The sequence below is a fragment of the Hippoglossus hippoglossus genome, chromosome 4, assembly GCF_009819705.1.
Source record: "Hippoglossus hippoglossus isolate fHipHip1 chromosome 4, fHipHip1.pri, whole genome shotgun sequence".
Lineage (NCBI taxonomy): Eukaryota > Metazoa > Chordata > Actinopteri > Pleuronectiformes > Pleuronectidae > Hippoglossus > Hippoglossus hippoglossus.
Window position 1 is genome coordinate 23756425 of NC_047154.1, and position 16896 is coordinate 23773320.

Genomic DNA, 16896 nt, shown 5'->3' on the forward strand with positions numbered 1-16896 from the left:
ATGACATGACTAAAGCTTATTAGCGGGTGAGAGGATGTTCGCCAGTCACTCACACACAGAATTATAGTTGCTGTATGTTCATGTAACTAATCTAATTACACAAACGAAACACAAGTCACTGTCACCTCCTTGTAGTCTCAGGACATTTAGCTGTCGATCACATTTTCTTTGACTTTTTCAACTCGAGTGAAGACACATATTCCAAAAATGTTAATCTCATAGAAGTGACATGTATCAGCTTCAGTTTGCATGAGTAAATTCCCTTGAATTCTATTATTACCATATTATTATTTATATATGTATTATGTTATAATATTTCTATATATTGATGTTGGTATAATATTTACTATATTGTTGTATTAGTCTGTATTAGTTGTATTAGTCTGTATTATCCTGCACAATCTTTTTAATATAGAGCTCAGCACTGATTGTTGTTTGTTTTCAAATTTAGCTTCTTTATTTTTTTCACACATCCACTGAAGTCCGGAATTTTCCCTGAAATTTCCCAGAGGAGCTGTGTGAGAGAAGGCAAATGCCTGAGTGCGTCGCTTCGGTCATATTCCGGAACTTTTTCTTCAGACCCCGATAGTAAAATGTCCGGAAAATGTCAGAGAGAGCCCATGTGTGAGAAGACATCAGGAAACCGATCCATTCTAACACTCAACGGAGACGAGACAAATATGTATACAAATATCTCAGGATTAGAAAAGGGACCGTACACTTAGAAGACAAAGACGTTGGGACATTCTCCTGAGTTTATGTCTGTAAACAGCTTTGGTCTAATGACAGCTCCCAGCCTCAAATCTTAACCATTATCAACTTGACCCGCTGATCAAGTACAATATTTCCTTTATTCTACTGTATCTGTGCTCAAGAATCTATAATTGTTTCCAGTAAATGTTGCACGTCGTAGTCATAGAAATGTCACCGTTACCCTGCTCTTGTATCTGAGGTTTTCTGGAGTAAAGAAAAAAAAAAGAAACACCTGCTAGACACCGAGCTTTTAGAAAGAATCACTGAACAAGAATAAAGAACAAGAATCACTGCTCCGGTGATATTTCTTTAAAAGCGCCTGCTCCTCTGCCCCCACCGGACCAGGTAAGTGAATGTGGACCACACCTTAGATTAACCTCCTAATGCCTCTCACACTCTCTGTCTGCTCTGCAAACTGTTTCCCCCGCTGCAAGAGCCAACCTGCCCCATACACTTTGTTTTTCTGAGTGTGTGTGTGTGTGTGTGTGTGTCTGTGTGTGTGTGTGAGAAAGCCATGCAGGGTTAGGCTGTTGCTCCGGCTAGTTTACTCTCACAGAACAAACAAATCTCTGATGTGTTTTTCTAACCCTGATAGCCGCGGCTGACACCATGTCAACAACGGCCAAGAAAAATGTCTCTCCCTCTCCTCCTTTTTCTTTTCTTTCATTCTTTCTCTCCCTCTCACTGTCTTTGTCATGCATTATGATCTTTCATTTTCAACTTTCTTTTGTGCTCATTCAAATCTCCCAGTTCCTCCCTCGACTCTCTCTTTCTGTCTTTGTGCCGACTGCGATCCTCCCTTCTCTTTCTTCTATTGAGCAGACGGAGAAAGCAGTAACCACAGCAAGGTTGTATCTAAAGGAGTGACTGAGCCCAGCTTTGCACAACTGTTTAACCATCTCTGTTGCCAATTTGTATCTGTAAATCTGCAAGGATCCTGTTTGTGTGTTTGCCTGAGCCTGGCCAGGTGTGCTGGATGCACGCCAAACTGGAGATTAAAACCTCAAATCCCATTTCCTATTATACATATTGCTCTTATACCAGTCTGCTTTGATGTATATTTTCCACTTGACTTGAAAGTTTAGTTTGCACAGTCGCTGAGGTGCTGAGAAGGTTTCATGGCCGTGGGGTTCGTGAAAAACCTTCCAAAAACAACATGGTTACATATCAAAGATGCTGAGTTACATGAAAAGGAACCACCACTGCAATGAAGGAGGGTGGAAATTAACAATAGTTTCAGTTCTCAGTTAATCTCATGATCATTTCTCTCAGTTTATTGAATAAAACATCAGATAATAGTAAAAGTGTACATCACAAGCAGAGCTGTAACATTTTATGTGAAATTCAAACATCCGTTCAAACGTGAGGGAAATATTAAAATTCAAAATTTACAGTCCATAAGCGCAACAGACCTTTTGAAGTAGTTTTTTTTATGTGAAATTCAAACATCCGTTCAAACGTGAGGGAAATATTAAAATTCAAAATTTACAGTCCATAAGCGCAACAGACCTTTTGAAGTAGTTTGCCCTGTGATCCAGCAGAAAGTTCTGTAAAACTTCTCTGTCAGCTCGGCCTATTCACCCGTCACTAAACTACATACTGGTGATATTGAGCGTCTGAGAAGGAGAGGAGGATATTTGGGGTTCTGAGCTGTAGATGACAAAGCTGTTTGTAGACTTTGTATAAAGCCGTTGTCCTAAACTACAGCAACAACAAATCTGCAGCCTCTGCAGACGAGTGGTGCAGCCTCATCTGAGTTCCTCATACTTCCTTAAAGCCATGATGACAGATTACTTTGATAGTCCAACAAACAAAAGCCAAAGGTTTGTTTCATAAATTGATGTAAAATGGAGAAAAGCAGACAATTTGAGAGAAGCTGAAACCAGAAATATATATGGAGTTTATGGGGGCTCAGGAGGTAGAGCGGGTTGTCCACTAACCAGAGGGTAAGTGGTTCAATACCCAGGACGTCATAATGAAACCAATGACTCAATTTAGTTAATTTGTGTCTCAACTGAGACATTAAAATACTCACCGTTAAATTATTATTATTATTAAAGTCGAATGTCTAGAGCTATAATTATGTTAGCATTTTTTTAAACTACAGATCGAGGATTTAATTCCACGACTGAAATAAGAGATGTCGAAATCTCTCTTTTTTTCCCACAAACGTCTCCATCTCCATAACACCCTCCCTGCTCCTAATGCTGGTTGAAGCCCTAAATAGTGGTACGTTTAAACCGTGTTTAACTGTTATGAGTTCTGAATCATACCCTCACTTCTGCACACATGCATGCACACACACACTGCGGTGTTTTGACTGGTATGTCAGAGTTAAGAGATCAGCGCAGACCACCCCAGAAGAAAGGAAAGGAAAGGAATGGGTACATTTTAGTGCAGAGTCTTATGCACAATCTTAGTAGGTATGGATAGATGGAAAGTTTTCTTTTTTTTTAAATAGACGTTTAGGAACCGAATGCTTGGGAGACAATGCAGAAACTAACAACTGAAAAAATGTCAAGAAAGGCCAAGGTCCTCGTCTCCTCTCCTCTGCGACGGAACTTAAAAAAAGCATTTTCTCTCTGAAGCTCTGCTCGGTGATAAATGCACCTGTGTTATTAAAATGTTGAGTATTAGTGGGTAGAATGGCGTGTGGAGAAGCACAGAAAAGCAGCAATGAAAGGGAGAATGTTCCTTGACCTTTTTACCCCGCAGCCAAAACATGAATCAAACAGTTTTGAACTTTTTAAGCATTGTTCCCAGGCTTTTGCTTCAGCCGCGAACAGCAGCCGTCACATTAAAAGCTTAATCTGTGATCCAGTCTTTAGAAAAGACCGACTCAGAAAAGAGAGAATGAGACAACTGCTTTGAAAAGCTGATTCAAACATTAAATATGTATCAATTAAAAAAACAAAAAGCATTTTGAGAAGTTTACTTCCACCGACATGTACATTCATTAAACTGCACACTGGATGTGTCTGCTTGGTCCAATGTTGTTTTTCCCTGAGCCACGTTAAGCCGACCACTGTACCTGTGTTTCCTCCTGTTTAGTCTCAGGGCAGAGCCGCCCTCACGCTGGACAAATACCTTCCGGAGAACTTCCGCCCTTCCTCAAAACCACTTCTATCACTGGCCCAGACAATACACTCTCACAAAGGGCTTGAAAAGGCCACGGCTGCACACAAACATGGGAACCCAGTCATGAATGGAAGCATTTTACCTGTGCACAGGTAACACGTGCAAACATCACTCAAACTCTTTTTCAAAGTAAAAGTACTGATACTCAGCTGAGATATGATCATGTTTACCCAACATGTACATTGAGAATAAGCAGAACTCTTTAGACCTTAATTTCTTGTCCTCAGATTAACAGATACAAAGATTTAGGATAGAAAATCCAAACATATTTAGGGAACTGATGTGTGTGACTGTGATTTTAGGGGACTGTTGGCTTTCTCTGGTGTTTAATTAATATCAACAGTAAAGTGATCCAACTCAGCTTTTGTAAAATCCACCAAACTGGAAGGAGCCAACTACCTGCAACTTCAAAATGTACTTGTCTTAATTTGATTTGTCTACTTTCGCTCTACAACACACACACACACACACACACACACACACACACACACACACACACACACACACACACACGGACAAACGCACACAGAACAAAGAAAAAGACTGGAATGTGTTTACCTGTCTAACTCTAGTCAACTCAACCTAATGTCCAAAGTAAACGTGACAGATTCCTCCCACGCCCCTCATCCACACACACACACACACACACACACACACACACACACACACACACACACACACACAAACACATGTACACACATGGAGACACACAAACACAGACACACACAGACAAACCAGACAGTTTGGAATGAGACTGGTCCTCTGCCGTGCGTTGACAGTCCCAGGTGTGACAGACAAGGCTTTGCATTGACATCAGTTTCGACTGATGGCTCTGACCTGATCTCTGACCTCGTGTATCAAACCTGTTCAGGTGCATTTATCAGTCAACTGGAGAGATTCTCACACCTGTTCCTCCCTCTGCCTGGATTCTGTGCCTGATTTCACTGAGCTGCATGTGGGCAAACCCTCTCTGTGGATACAGACTAAGCACCGACGAGAGATCTTGTTCAAATAAAGTCATGGGAATCATGGTCCAAGGGGCTGGATCAGTTGGTTCAGTAAGAATAAGTAAGAAGGAGTATTCATTATTTCCGTGGTTGGAGATGTAACAGTATCGCCGTTTGTCAATATACACCGATATTTAAATTTACACTTTTTCTTTATTCCATTTCAATATGTTTGTGATTTCTTTTGTAGTTTGTTGTTAAACAGTAAAAAATAAAAGCTTCAACTGCATTTCTAAAGGCTTTGATAACAACATCTAAGGAATCATTGCCAAACACTGATATCTCTGCTGATTTTTCAGTATTGAAAATGTTTTTACCCCCAAACATCTGTATATCTCTCATGTCTACGTTACCCTTTAAGTTTCCACTTTAAAGCAGGTGAACTGAAGCACGATGTGGGTGATTACAGGTAAGGGGACCTCTTTTCATGCTGGGTAATTTACATGACGTGATTAGGGTATCACTATAACAGCTACAGGGACACATGAGCCAGGAGTGTCACATTCTATGTTCGCGTATTGTTATGATAATGTTACACAATCGTACACAAGCTGTTTGTGTTTGTGTTTGCAGGGAAGCAGCAGTGTGAGCTTGGATTCTGCGCCAGAGACATTTGCCTCGTGTGCAGCATTTGCGGCCGTAATTTACTGTTGCCTATTTGTTTCAAACATGCATCGTGCAAACCACAAACCTGAGGTTAAAATAGTTTCATTCATAAAAACAACTCTGCTGAGAAGAACAGAACAACCTTCCCTGCGCCTCTCCTCCTGACTACTGTTCACTGTCATTTTCATACCTTCACCTTTTCATCCCTTGATCTGTTGTCTCGGTGCCAAATGTCGCTTCCTGTTTGGCCTCAGACAGCAATAACCTGAAGTGGTTACTCAACTCCAATATTTTGATGTCATTGTTGAACCTGAGGCAGCTGTCAGACTCAGGGTGGGTCAGGATTGGGCGTAATGAACTGGGATTAAAGACTAAAATTAGGCTGAGTGCAGAAGGAAAGTATCAGGTAAGTCTGACTCTTCTGAAAAACAATTATCACTTCCTGTCTGGGTTCAGAGTAGTGTCACTTTCGGATGAGTTGACTTGAATGGAATACACAGTTAGCATAAAGTTTTAAGGCCAGGTTTGAATGGAATGTGGTGTTAACTGAAAGGATTAATGAAAGATTTGACATTGAATGGCCGGATGGTTTAGAAGAAAGTGGTTCGTCTGGGAGATCCCTCCGAGGCTAAGCAGTGCTCACACATGAGATGTGCACACATATGTAAGTGCAGATACCCAAGTTCCACATCTCCCTCTCTCTCTCTCACAGACTTAGACCCACACACACACACAGAAACATGATTTCCTCCTGTTATTGTGTGTGTTTTGTCAGTCTAATCTCTGCTCTAATCCTCACACTGCTGCCAGACAGACAGGCCCACCCAGGTGATTGAGCCTGAACTTAAGTACAAGTGTGTGTGTGTGTGTGTGTGTGTGCATGCGTGTGTTTGAGAGACACACAGCTGGTGGACGTCTCAGGTCATGTGACGGAGATGACACTTAAGGAGGATGTGTGTGACATGGGAACATGCAGACACTAAGACAACAACGTAGAAGTGGGTGTAAGGAGAGAAAACAAGGGGCCGGGTAACATCAGGATTTAAAACGGCAAAAGAACGGGGCAGTCAGTTCCTATGAATTATTCAGGTTACATGTCACTTCTTGATTGGCAGGTAAACTTTCCCAAGAAAGACACTCAGAAAGATTAAAGAATGAGCTGTATGCAGTCAGCTGGTAAAAATAAATAGTGGTGTAATTATTTCTATGTATCAACTGGCATGACATACAACGTCATGGTTTCTTTATCAAAAAACACTTCCCCTACGTTTCCTTTTAATAATAAAAACTGATGTAGATCTTGATAAAAAAATGTGAAATTTCAATGGCAATGTGTAAATCTAACCCTTAGATTTTATTAAATCTAAAAAAAAACTCTACTTCAAAAGCAGTTGTTGTTCTAATTATGTCTAAAAATGTTTCTCGGACGAGGCAAATGAAAATGAAATCACCCAAGCAGCCTTTATTCTATCCCAGGATTCATTGCGCTTCAGTGATAAGCTGTTATTTAAAAGATGCCATGGTTCTGGATAGTGATGACACCTGAGACGCTTGATTATTGCAACTCAACTAAAACTATCTCCACCATCTCCAACTTCAGCCTGGTAACAGTGTCCTTGATTACTGTGTGTGTCCTGTGTGTGTGTGTCCTGTGTGTGTGTGTGTGTGTGTGTGTGTGTGTGTGTGTGTGTGGTACCTCAGAGCAGTGATGATGATGTCTTCACTCAATGAACAGCAGTAGGTCACTCACCCAAGACACACAGTCCAAGGACAGGTCTCCTAACATTGTCCCAACAGTCCTCCTCAGTGGTGATGAAGAACACAGGTGAGTCTTCCTCGGAGCCAGAGGAGCAGCTGTGCTAGCAGAGATGCTAACCGACTAGCATAACAAAGAGTTGTGCTACTTAAAAAACAGTCAGAAAAACACCTGACAGCCATAAAACACACTTTATACAAACTAATCCAGCTATTTTAAAGACATTAATCTTAATATTTGCTTAACTTTCTCAGCTATTAGCTACATTTTTATATTTGTTAGCCACACGAGCAGAACGCGCGCTCCACTTCCCCCAGTGACGTCACTCCCTCCGCTCCATCCGTTAGTCCCGCCCCTTAACCAATCATATGGCTAGAAATGGAGGGACTCTCTGAAAGGACCAATCAGATAATCAGATATACACATACATGTTAGTCGGTGTCACCACCTGTTAAATCGTGACTTCTCAACCAACCTATAGAAAGATCTTAAAGTAACGGGCCCTTTTAAGAAGTTACCTGTTTTTGAGTGAATATATACTTTTATACTAACTCTGAGGTTTTTAATACGACGTTTATCTTCAATCTGAGGTTTTTATATTATAAATATCTTAGCTCTGAGGTTCTTATACTATATATATATTAAATATAAGGCTTTTATACTATTTATATTTGAACTCTGGGGCTTTGATACTATTTATATTTTAACTGAGGTTTTGATACCATGTATATTTTAACTCTGGGGCTGTTATACTATGTATATTTTAACTTCCAGTTACAGTGGAAATTTAAATTTACTTGCATGAAGCGCTGACTTAACGCGATGCACACTGATCGTAACACAATGCATGCTGGTGAATTTTAGAGTGAGCCGGTTTCACTCGGACACCTCCTGCACGTCGGCCTCACAGCTGTGTCTGTGAATGAGACAGACAAAGCAGTAGATACTGACGTGCTGTGTGAATGTGTATGTTCATGAGGTAGTTGTTGATTAGAAAAGTACCTCTAACTACTTTCTACTCCGACTCTTACAGTCCCACATATACTCGCAGAGGCAGAACATCTAACGCTGGTCTCAGCCTCCACCTGCTCCAGCCGCCTGGAGACTAACTGCACTGGACTAACTGTGAAACTTACATGTTCTGTACGTCTGACATGCATAGAAATATATATTTGTAATTATACTGTGTCATGTGGTTATCTGGTGCTTCAGCCCCCAAACGCCAGGGAAAAAAAATAATGTACAAATATGATATTCCACAGACACTGTAAAATGTAACTTTGAAGATTTTTTTTATTTAATCCATGTTCTAGCCATTCCCAGCTGACATTAAAAGCTGAGTTGCATTTTGTATTCAACTGAGACATGCTGCAACTATTCTATATACCACATATGACAAACAGCTAATCCTTATTTATGCCTTGCCAAGCCTGTCTCATATTAAGCTGCAGTTGCATTATGGCCAGTGGCAGGTAGAATGCAGTAAGCCTGACTGGATTTGGCAGCAGCCTGAGACACAGACGGTTAAGAGTCTCCTTCCAAAATGAAAGATATCCTCTGTTTGAAAACCAACACCTTCTCCTACGAAGTGATTTTTGGCATGAAAGAAGAACTCATTACGTAGTGGCAGGAAGTCAGAAGTTATCAGGAGACCCCCCGCTCGCGTCAGCCACAGTGCTGCTGCTGACCCGATCATCTGTTGGCGCCTACTGATCGATCAGGGCAGGTCAAGTCAGGTTGAAACACATTGTGCCACAAAGGGAAATTTGGGTTTGGGTCAGTTCTACACAGCAGAATTCAATTAAAACTAAAGCTCTCAAATGTCATCTTCTTTTCAACTTGACGTCTCTTTTGCCGTCTTCTATGTGTGTGACTCTTTTTCATCCTGAGATACTTGTATTCTTCCAGTTTCATGTGCGTTGCGTGACACATATACTGTTTTCAGACATGCACTGAACACAACATATGTATATACAGTGTGATGTATATATTTATATAATGGAGGGTTGGAACAGGCCTTGATCATCCTGAGGACCTGCGTACTTTAAATATTAATGAACTCATTTTGGTTAAACCCAAATTGTCAGTCCATTTTGAGAAACAAATATAAACCAGCATGATCAATCAAGGCATTATTTTTCTGGATAATAAATGCTGCTGTGATTTTTTGTTGTTTTTTCGAACTGAACAATTCATATATAGCTGAACATTCATAAGATTTTTATATATATAAATATATAAAACATTCCTGGATGAGCAGAAAATGTGCCCAGCAACCATTTTGCAGAGGGAAGCTTTTTGAAAACAGTTGGACTGAAGCACCGTGAGACTGATTGCAGGTGAAGAGGCCTCTTGGTGTGCTGGGTAATTTACATGACATGATTACTCCAACAGCCCTTTCTTTCTTTGTGTGTGTGTGTGTGTGTGTGTGTGTGTGTGTGTGTGTGTGTGTGTGTGTGTGTGTGTGTGTGTGTGTGTGTGTGTGTGTGTGAGTGCGTGTGAGCGTGTGTGACAGGAATAGAGAAAAAGACACAGCTCGGGAACGGGGTTTACTTGTAAAATGGTGCTAAACATCTGTGAGCTTGATGACACTCACTTATAACAACGAGCGGGAAGCCGGGAGGGGGGGGGGGGGTTATGATTGAAGGAAGAAAAGAGGGAGGATGGTGGAGAAGGAGGCAGGGGGAGATGGGGGGGGGGGTTGAGGGGGGGCAGAGAGAGGTATGAAGACAGGAAAGGAAGAAAAACACTAAAAGGAAAAGAGGGAGCAAAGATGGAAAAGTAGTGATGGAAGCTGAAGAATTATATTCATCAGATGCCTCCAAGACACAGAAGCTAAATGTACAAACATCAAAGACAAGAAAAGAGGTGTGTGTGTGTGTGTGTGTGTGTGTGTGTGTGTGTGTGTGTGTGTGTGTGTGTGTGTGTGTGTGTGTGTGTGTGTGTGTGTGTGTGTGTGTGTGCGCGCGCAGGGGGCAGACAGGGCAGGCAGGCTGCATGGTCTAACTTGCTGCAAACGCACCTGAAGAAACAACACAGGACTACTGGCACGATAACATCTCCCCTCCCTGTCTTTCCAGCTGTGTGTATTTATCAATGTGTTTGTGTGGGTGTGCTCTGGAGTCTGACACTGTGCGGTTTTGTCATATCCAGCACGACGTGTAACCTCTCAACCCCGAGTTTTACATCAGGATGTCATGTTACCGAAGCATTTGCCGACATGGTATTAATGAAGCGTGGCAGCATTTCTTTTGCACATTGGTGCATGATGGAAATAAGCTACGGAAAAATCCTAATAATCGTTTATTTGGTAAAATATTATAAAACATTAGATAAAATGCACACGATAACATTTGGGATTTCAGGTGTCTCAAATCTGCATTAAGTCTATATATAAATCTATACACTTACAATTACACTTGCATATCTGTGCTGCTCACATCACAAATCTGATATAATGTCATTTTCCCGGGCTACAGGGAGGTAGTATGCACCTGAAGTATGCTAGCTATTAAATAAAACCTCAAGAATTGAACCGCTTCACTACACCCTCACACAACTTTCTATTTAAGTCCTCTTTCCTAATTGATTTCCAGTTTCACAGAGTTGTTGTTGGTGGTGGTTACTAAAACAACCACAGCTCCAAGCTCTTTAGCCGAGGTTCATTTTGATACCATAATCCATAACTTCTAATCCAGTGGCAATTATAAGAGATAGATAATTCATTATTACAGAAAACCTTTGCTCTTTAGGACGCTCATCCATACAGATCAATGCCTTCTTAGCCTTATATGCAATACATAGTTTTTCAATGATGTGAAAGTGAATTTCTCTTCAGGCGAGAACAACGTTTCATTGCACAACATACATTTGTAACGATGGGTGATTTAGTGACATTTTATTTTTAGGTCTTACTTCACCTCTTGCTCTCGCTCTCAGGCAGATGTGGATTAGTAAAGTTCTGCTCTGTTTACCTCCACCTGTCAACGCTGCTACGCCTGTGTGTGTGTGAGTGTGCGTTCGTGCGTGTGTGTGTGTGAGTGTGCGTGCGTGCGTGTGTGTGTCCTGAGCATTCAGCCATGAGAAGCTACTGCTAAGATCTCCATCATGCACTCTATGTGACAGCTAAACAGTCCCACCCAGAACACACACACACACACACACACACACACACACACACACACACACACACACACACACACACACACTTTCAGAAAGTTAACTTACTTGACTTTAGTTGACTAAATGGTTTGGATATCACCAGCAGTGAATATTGAACCTGAAGCTGCTCTTAAGTTTCTTTTTCCACATTCAGCAGCTGAGAGGAAAAGTGAGAGGGACACAGAGATGGAGAGGGAGGAGGGTTTGTTGTCTTGTTGTGTGGTCCCGTGTGACTGTGAGGTAGCTGCACCTCCACGCCTCACTGCCATCCTCCTTCCTCCTCCTCCTCCTCCTCCTCCTGCTCCGGCTCTCAGAGCCTGCTCTGGCCTGTTAGCAGGAAGTGTCCTCCCAGCTGACACACACACACACACTCACAACTTTAGAACGTTGACAGAATGCGTCCCACAAGATGCAAACATTTCACACAAACTGCAAAGTTAAGAAGTCCCAATGTGTCTGGAGGACGGCGTGGACGAGGAACTTGTGAAATCCAAACTCCTGTCAGGAATTAAAGTGGGACGTAAAGTGAGTTTCAGCAGGTGGTGCTCTTTTGTCTATTTACCAAGGTAGCCTGACACTGCCTGCTTATTTTTTTCCAGATAAGTAAATGTTGTCTGGCAAGGCTCGGTGTGGTATTTGGTTGCAGCAGATGTCGAACAGGAAAGACACGTTCTGGAAATGTCAAATCTGCTTTAAACTACCCCTCGAATTCAGCTTCTGAATAATTAAGAGGTGCGATGACATGCAGTGCAGCCATGCAGTCGAGGAAATATTTTGTAGCAACAAATGTTTAAATAGTTGTTCAAGGTTCAGAGAGGCTGAGTCATGTCATCATCTACAGCACCCCCGTGCAAAGGAGCGGTTTTCCAGTCGCAGCACCAACTGAGTCTATGTGCATTCTGTGAATCCCTCCAATCAAACGACATTTACATGATTGTACAATTTCAAAGTTACAGTATTAACTCTGACAAGAAGGTTAATTTGTCCCTTATCTGTTTGTTTGTTTGATTTTCAGCAAGATTACACAAAAACTGCTCAACAGATGACCACAAAACTTGGTGGAATGATGAGTCATGGCCCATATAACCAGTCATTAAATCTTGGGATGAATCTGGACAAGGGGGCGGATCCAGGAATTTCTTTGCACTTTCTATAAGAAAGGACTTTTTTTCTGCCAGAGTGACGAGTCATGGAAAGAAAAGCAAAGAACACACAACTCGTATACATTTAAAAGTCCCATCACCTGCTTGTGATGGATTCAAACTGTGAAGCTAAAAACACAGAGTAGAGACAGGAGACTGCAGGTCAACTGAGTTATTTATTCATTTTACTGTAACTTGTCCCCTGAGAATTCAGTGACGGGTGGTTTGTCTTAAGTACCTGAATTAGAGAAAGACGGAGAGAGACAGAGAGAGAGAGGTAATTAGAATCCACTGATTAATGTTCTAATGAGTTTATTCTCCAAGGGGATTACGACGAAGGCTAATAGCAGCTGCGCTAAAAACATCCCAAAAAACCCAAAACACAGGAGACAAAAAAGACAGGCGAAGGATTTACTGGTCCAAGAGAAGGAAAACATGAGTTTGTTGTTGTTTGTGTTTATTCGGTTCATTTTCCTATCAACTCCAACAACCTTGGAAAGACCTTCACTCAGCCACAGTTTATCTTCAACTTATTTTCAACATCAAAGCAGAGATGAAGTTCTCTCGAGGTTCAACCAGCGGGAATATTTCATGTTTACTACATCTACCAACTAATTCCCACCATCGTCTGTCTGTCTGTCTGTCTGTCTGTCTGTCTGTCTGTCTGTCTGTCTGTCTGTCTGTCTGTCTGTAGCTGGAACGCATACATGTCTATTTCTTCTACGTCCTTGGTCAGTTTACAGCAGCAACTGGGTCAAACTCGCTGCCAGATAATTGATATATTATTTGTTTATTATTATTTGACACAGACGGGCTAACCCCCAACGGGTGCAGATCTCCCTCATTTCCTGTTGGCGAGTTGTCTTCAAAGTAAGAGCATAACGTTTGTTTTGTCACTGCAATGTTTATATCAAGCTGAATTACAGAGCTGTTATCTTAAAAACCTGTCTGAAGATTGTGTCAATGCTTAACAGACCTCTGAAGTTAGTCGTTAAATGAAAATACAACAGTTCTGTAAATCATTAAAACTCACATACAAAACACACACATGAACAGTAGTAAGACTAATTCTGTTTCATTTTATGAAAAACATTGACTTCAAAAATCGGTGCGAAACAACAGAATCCGGTTCATCATATCTCAGTTTTACAGTTTTCACAGGCCAGAAGAAAACACAGCCGGTTCCAAACAGACGTGTTTAGAACGGCCACTGCTCTAGTTTCTGAAATGAGTGAAATTGAGAATTTATTGTCAGATGTATTGACAATCAGATTCTTGTCTAATTCACATCGGTGCACCTATAATGTGTATAAGACTTGGACTTGCTTATATTTACCTAAAATGTAAACTGAACATGAACCTGCTGTAATCCCACAGAAAATAACAATCCTCTATCACCTTGAAGCTGTTGTTTCAGCTTTTTTCTTTTGAATTACATTTTACCAAGATGTTTATTAACTTGTTGGCGAGACAAAAGAACCGGGGAGAGAGGTTATCGTGAGTGCAGGTTGGAGGTGAGAGAAACTCAGACGACGGCGAGAGAAGAGAGAAAAATATATATCCTTGTAGCCAATTGGTTTTTGAAGTGATACGGAGAGTGACATCCGGGTTCGCTGATGCCCTTTTCCTGAAGGAAAAGGAGAGATTAAGACAATCCGCAGCGAGGCACCTTCCCCACGCCGAGGTACTTAGGGACCCAGGGAGCAAAGAGGATTGTGGGAGAGAGAGTGAGAGGGGGCTTCTGGGATAGCGTCGCAGGGATCTTAGAGGGCATTAGCAGTAACGTGCTCTACCTGAGATACACAGAGAGGAGACCACACCACCAGCAGTGGACCCCTTTGTTGACTGGCTTAGTGGTCCTGTGGTGCACTCACAAACACACACACACACACACATCCACGCACACAGGCACACACACTTGCAAAAGCAAAAAATCCTGTATGATATAGTAAACAAAAATGCACACACACACACACACACACACACACACATCCACATAGAAAATAGCCAATAACGTATTAATGAAAACAACATGAGTCACATGGACTCACTTTCCTCTTAACATCTGTAACTTTTGACAACTGTCTTTGTCATGATTATGAGGATCCGTCTCTCTCTCTCTCATCTTGCCATATTAAGTTATGTTTTGCATTGTGTTGCCTTTACCAATTAAATAATGTGGTAATGTGGTTAAGAACAATTATAAAGTATGAATACATTTGATGAGCAATGAGGCGCTTCGGTAGTTAAAACATAAAGAACAAGTGTGTTATCCATGACAAAATAAAACAAAACTCCAAATAATGAAATGATGACCTTCAAATCATATTTTATATTATATTATATCTTTATTAACATGTTGTACGCACCTGCAGCTGCAGAAAACCTCCCCGGTGAACATCAGCCTGGTGAACTACACTAGATCTGTAGTTAAATCCACAACTTACAGTATGTTTGTGCAGCCTGGTATTTTGTTGTCGCCTGCAGAAAATATCACATTACACTCCCGACACTGTGTAATCACGTTGGATTTACTCACAATCTGATGCAAATGTTGACTCAGTAGTTTGATTTCTATGTTTTGCCGTGTGTCAGACGTTTTTTTCAGCACTGCCACGTTGTGAGAGTTCACAGCCTTAATCTAATCTGGGTTCTGCTGGCTTGTACCTTTACCTGAGACATTGAGGAATTAAGGAGGGATTGAGGTGCGTGTGATAATCTATAAGCAACGTGTTGATTTGTAAGGGGGAAACAGGGATAAGTATTTTGTGTGTGTGTGTGTGTGTGTGTGTGTGTGTGTGTGTGTGTTGTGTGTGTGTGTGTGGTGTGTGTGTGTGTGTGTGTCGCGAGGACTTGTGGGTTACGTAAGGAAGTTTGACTTTGGGAAGAGATTTGTTTCTTCTGAGTCAAGTTGTGTGTGTGAACTCTACTCACACACACACATACTGTACATACACATATGAAGACGTGCACAGATGCTCATTTGTACCACACCATTCATTCACTCTGTGATCGGCCTCGTCCGTTAAGATTAGTTGTCACTCTCTTTGTTAAGGGGCTGCATTTATGTGTTAGTGGCGTGTGTGAGCGTGTGTGAGCGTGTGTGTGTGTGTGTGTGTGTGTGTGTGTGTGTGTGTGTGTGCAGCCTCAGGGTACAGCAGCACGACAGCTGCGAGAGGCCACAAAACGGCCCACCCTTCCTTTTTTCTCTCCATCCATCCTCTCTCACATCCTCCCTGTCCAACATGTGAGATGGGTGAGATGTGAACGGAGGCCACATGGTGTTGCTTTGCTTATAAACAATAACAGTAATAACAATAATAAACATACTTTATACAATTTACAACGTTTTTAACAAAGAGCTTTACAAAGAAGAGAATTACTTTTGACGGGCCAATAAAATGAGGAGAAGACAAAGTATTCCAGACAGCTTCGACCATTTCTACAAGCTTGCTCAATCTGAATAGTAAAATATGGATCTGTCTGTGTTTATGTGTCTCTTCTTACGCGACGTCTTTTCAGCCAATCAAAGGTCTCACAAGCTTAACACAAGTCCTTCCTGTCTCATGTTTCAAAATAAAGCGTTGTGCCTGGCCCCTTAATCGCTTCGGTATCGTCGCCGCAGCTTTGAAACGTCGGTATCGAGCGTCCCATCCTACTCTGGTCACGCATGATAATTTTCCTCAAGATAGGATAATTTTAAGCTTTTAAATTCTGGCAAAGCTGTTGGTAGCTGTAGTCACGCAACACCTGAAGGTCTCTACCTCTGCTGTCAGATTGTATTTACTTGCCCCTCCATCTTTTCCATCCACCTTTACCTGTCTCCACTGTGTCCTGCCCTCTACTATCATGTTTTATGTTTTTTCTCACTGCGTCCAAATCCACCATTAGCTTAACAATCACAAAACAAAACCATTCAGTCCAGGCTCTTTAGAAATTACAATGCACGCCGGAGCGCCGCCTCCATCCGGTGCTGTGGCGTTCAGTGCCAGTGCAGGAAGCTGCGTGTCCTTTACACAGGAAGGTGAGATCTCAGTCCCATAAAACTACAGTAAATATGTTTTTTTATTTGTGGGTTTATTCAACAGGGACAGTGCACATTCATAAACACAGAGGCTTGCTCACATTGCTCCACAGTGCCACTTGTGGTCAGTCACTCCACAGAGAGAGAAACCTAAAACTCCACAGACTGGAAAACAAAACTGTGCTTCATCAGCTGAACTTTTCTTTGTGGGTCAAGTTCTCTGATATTTACATCCAGTGATATCCACTCTCATATAACTGTAACAGGTGGGCATGAAAGGGGGGGGGGGGGGGGGGGGGGGGGGGGGGG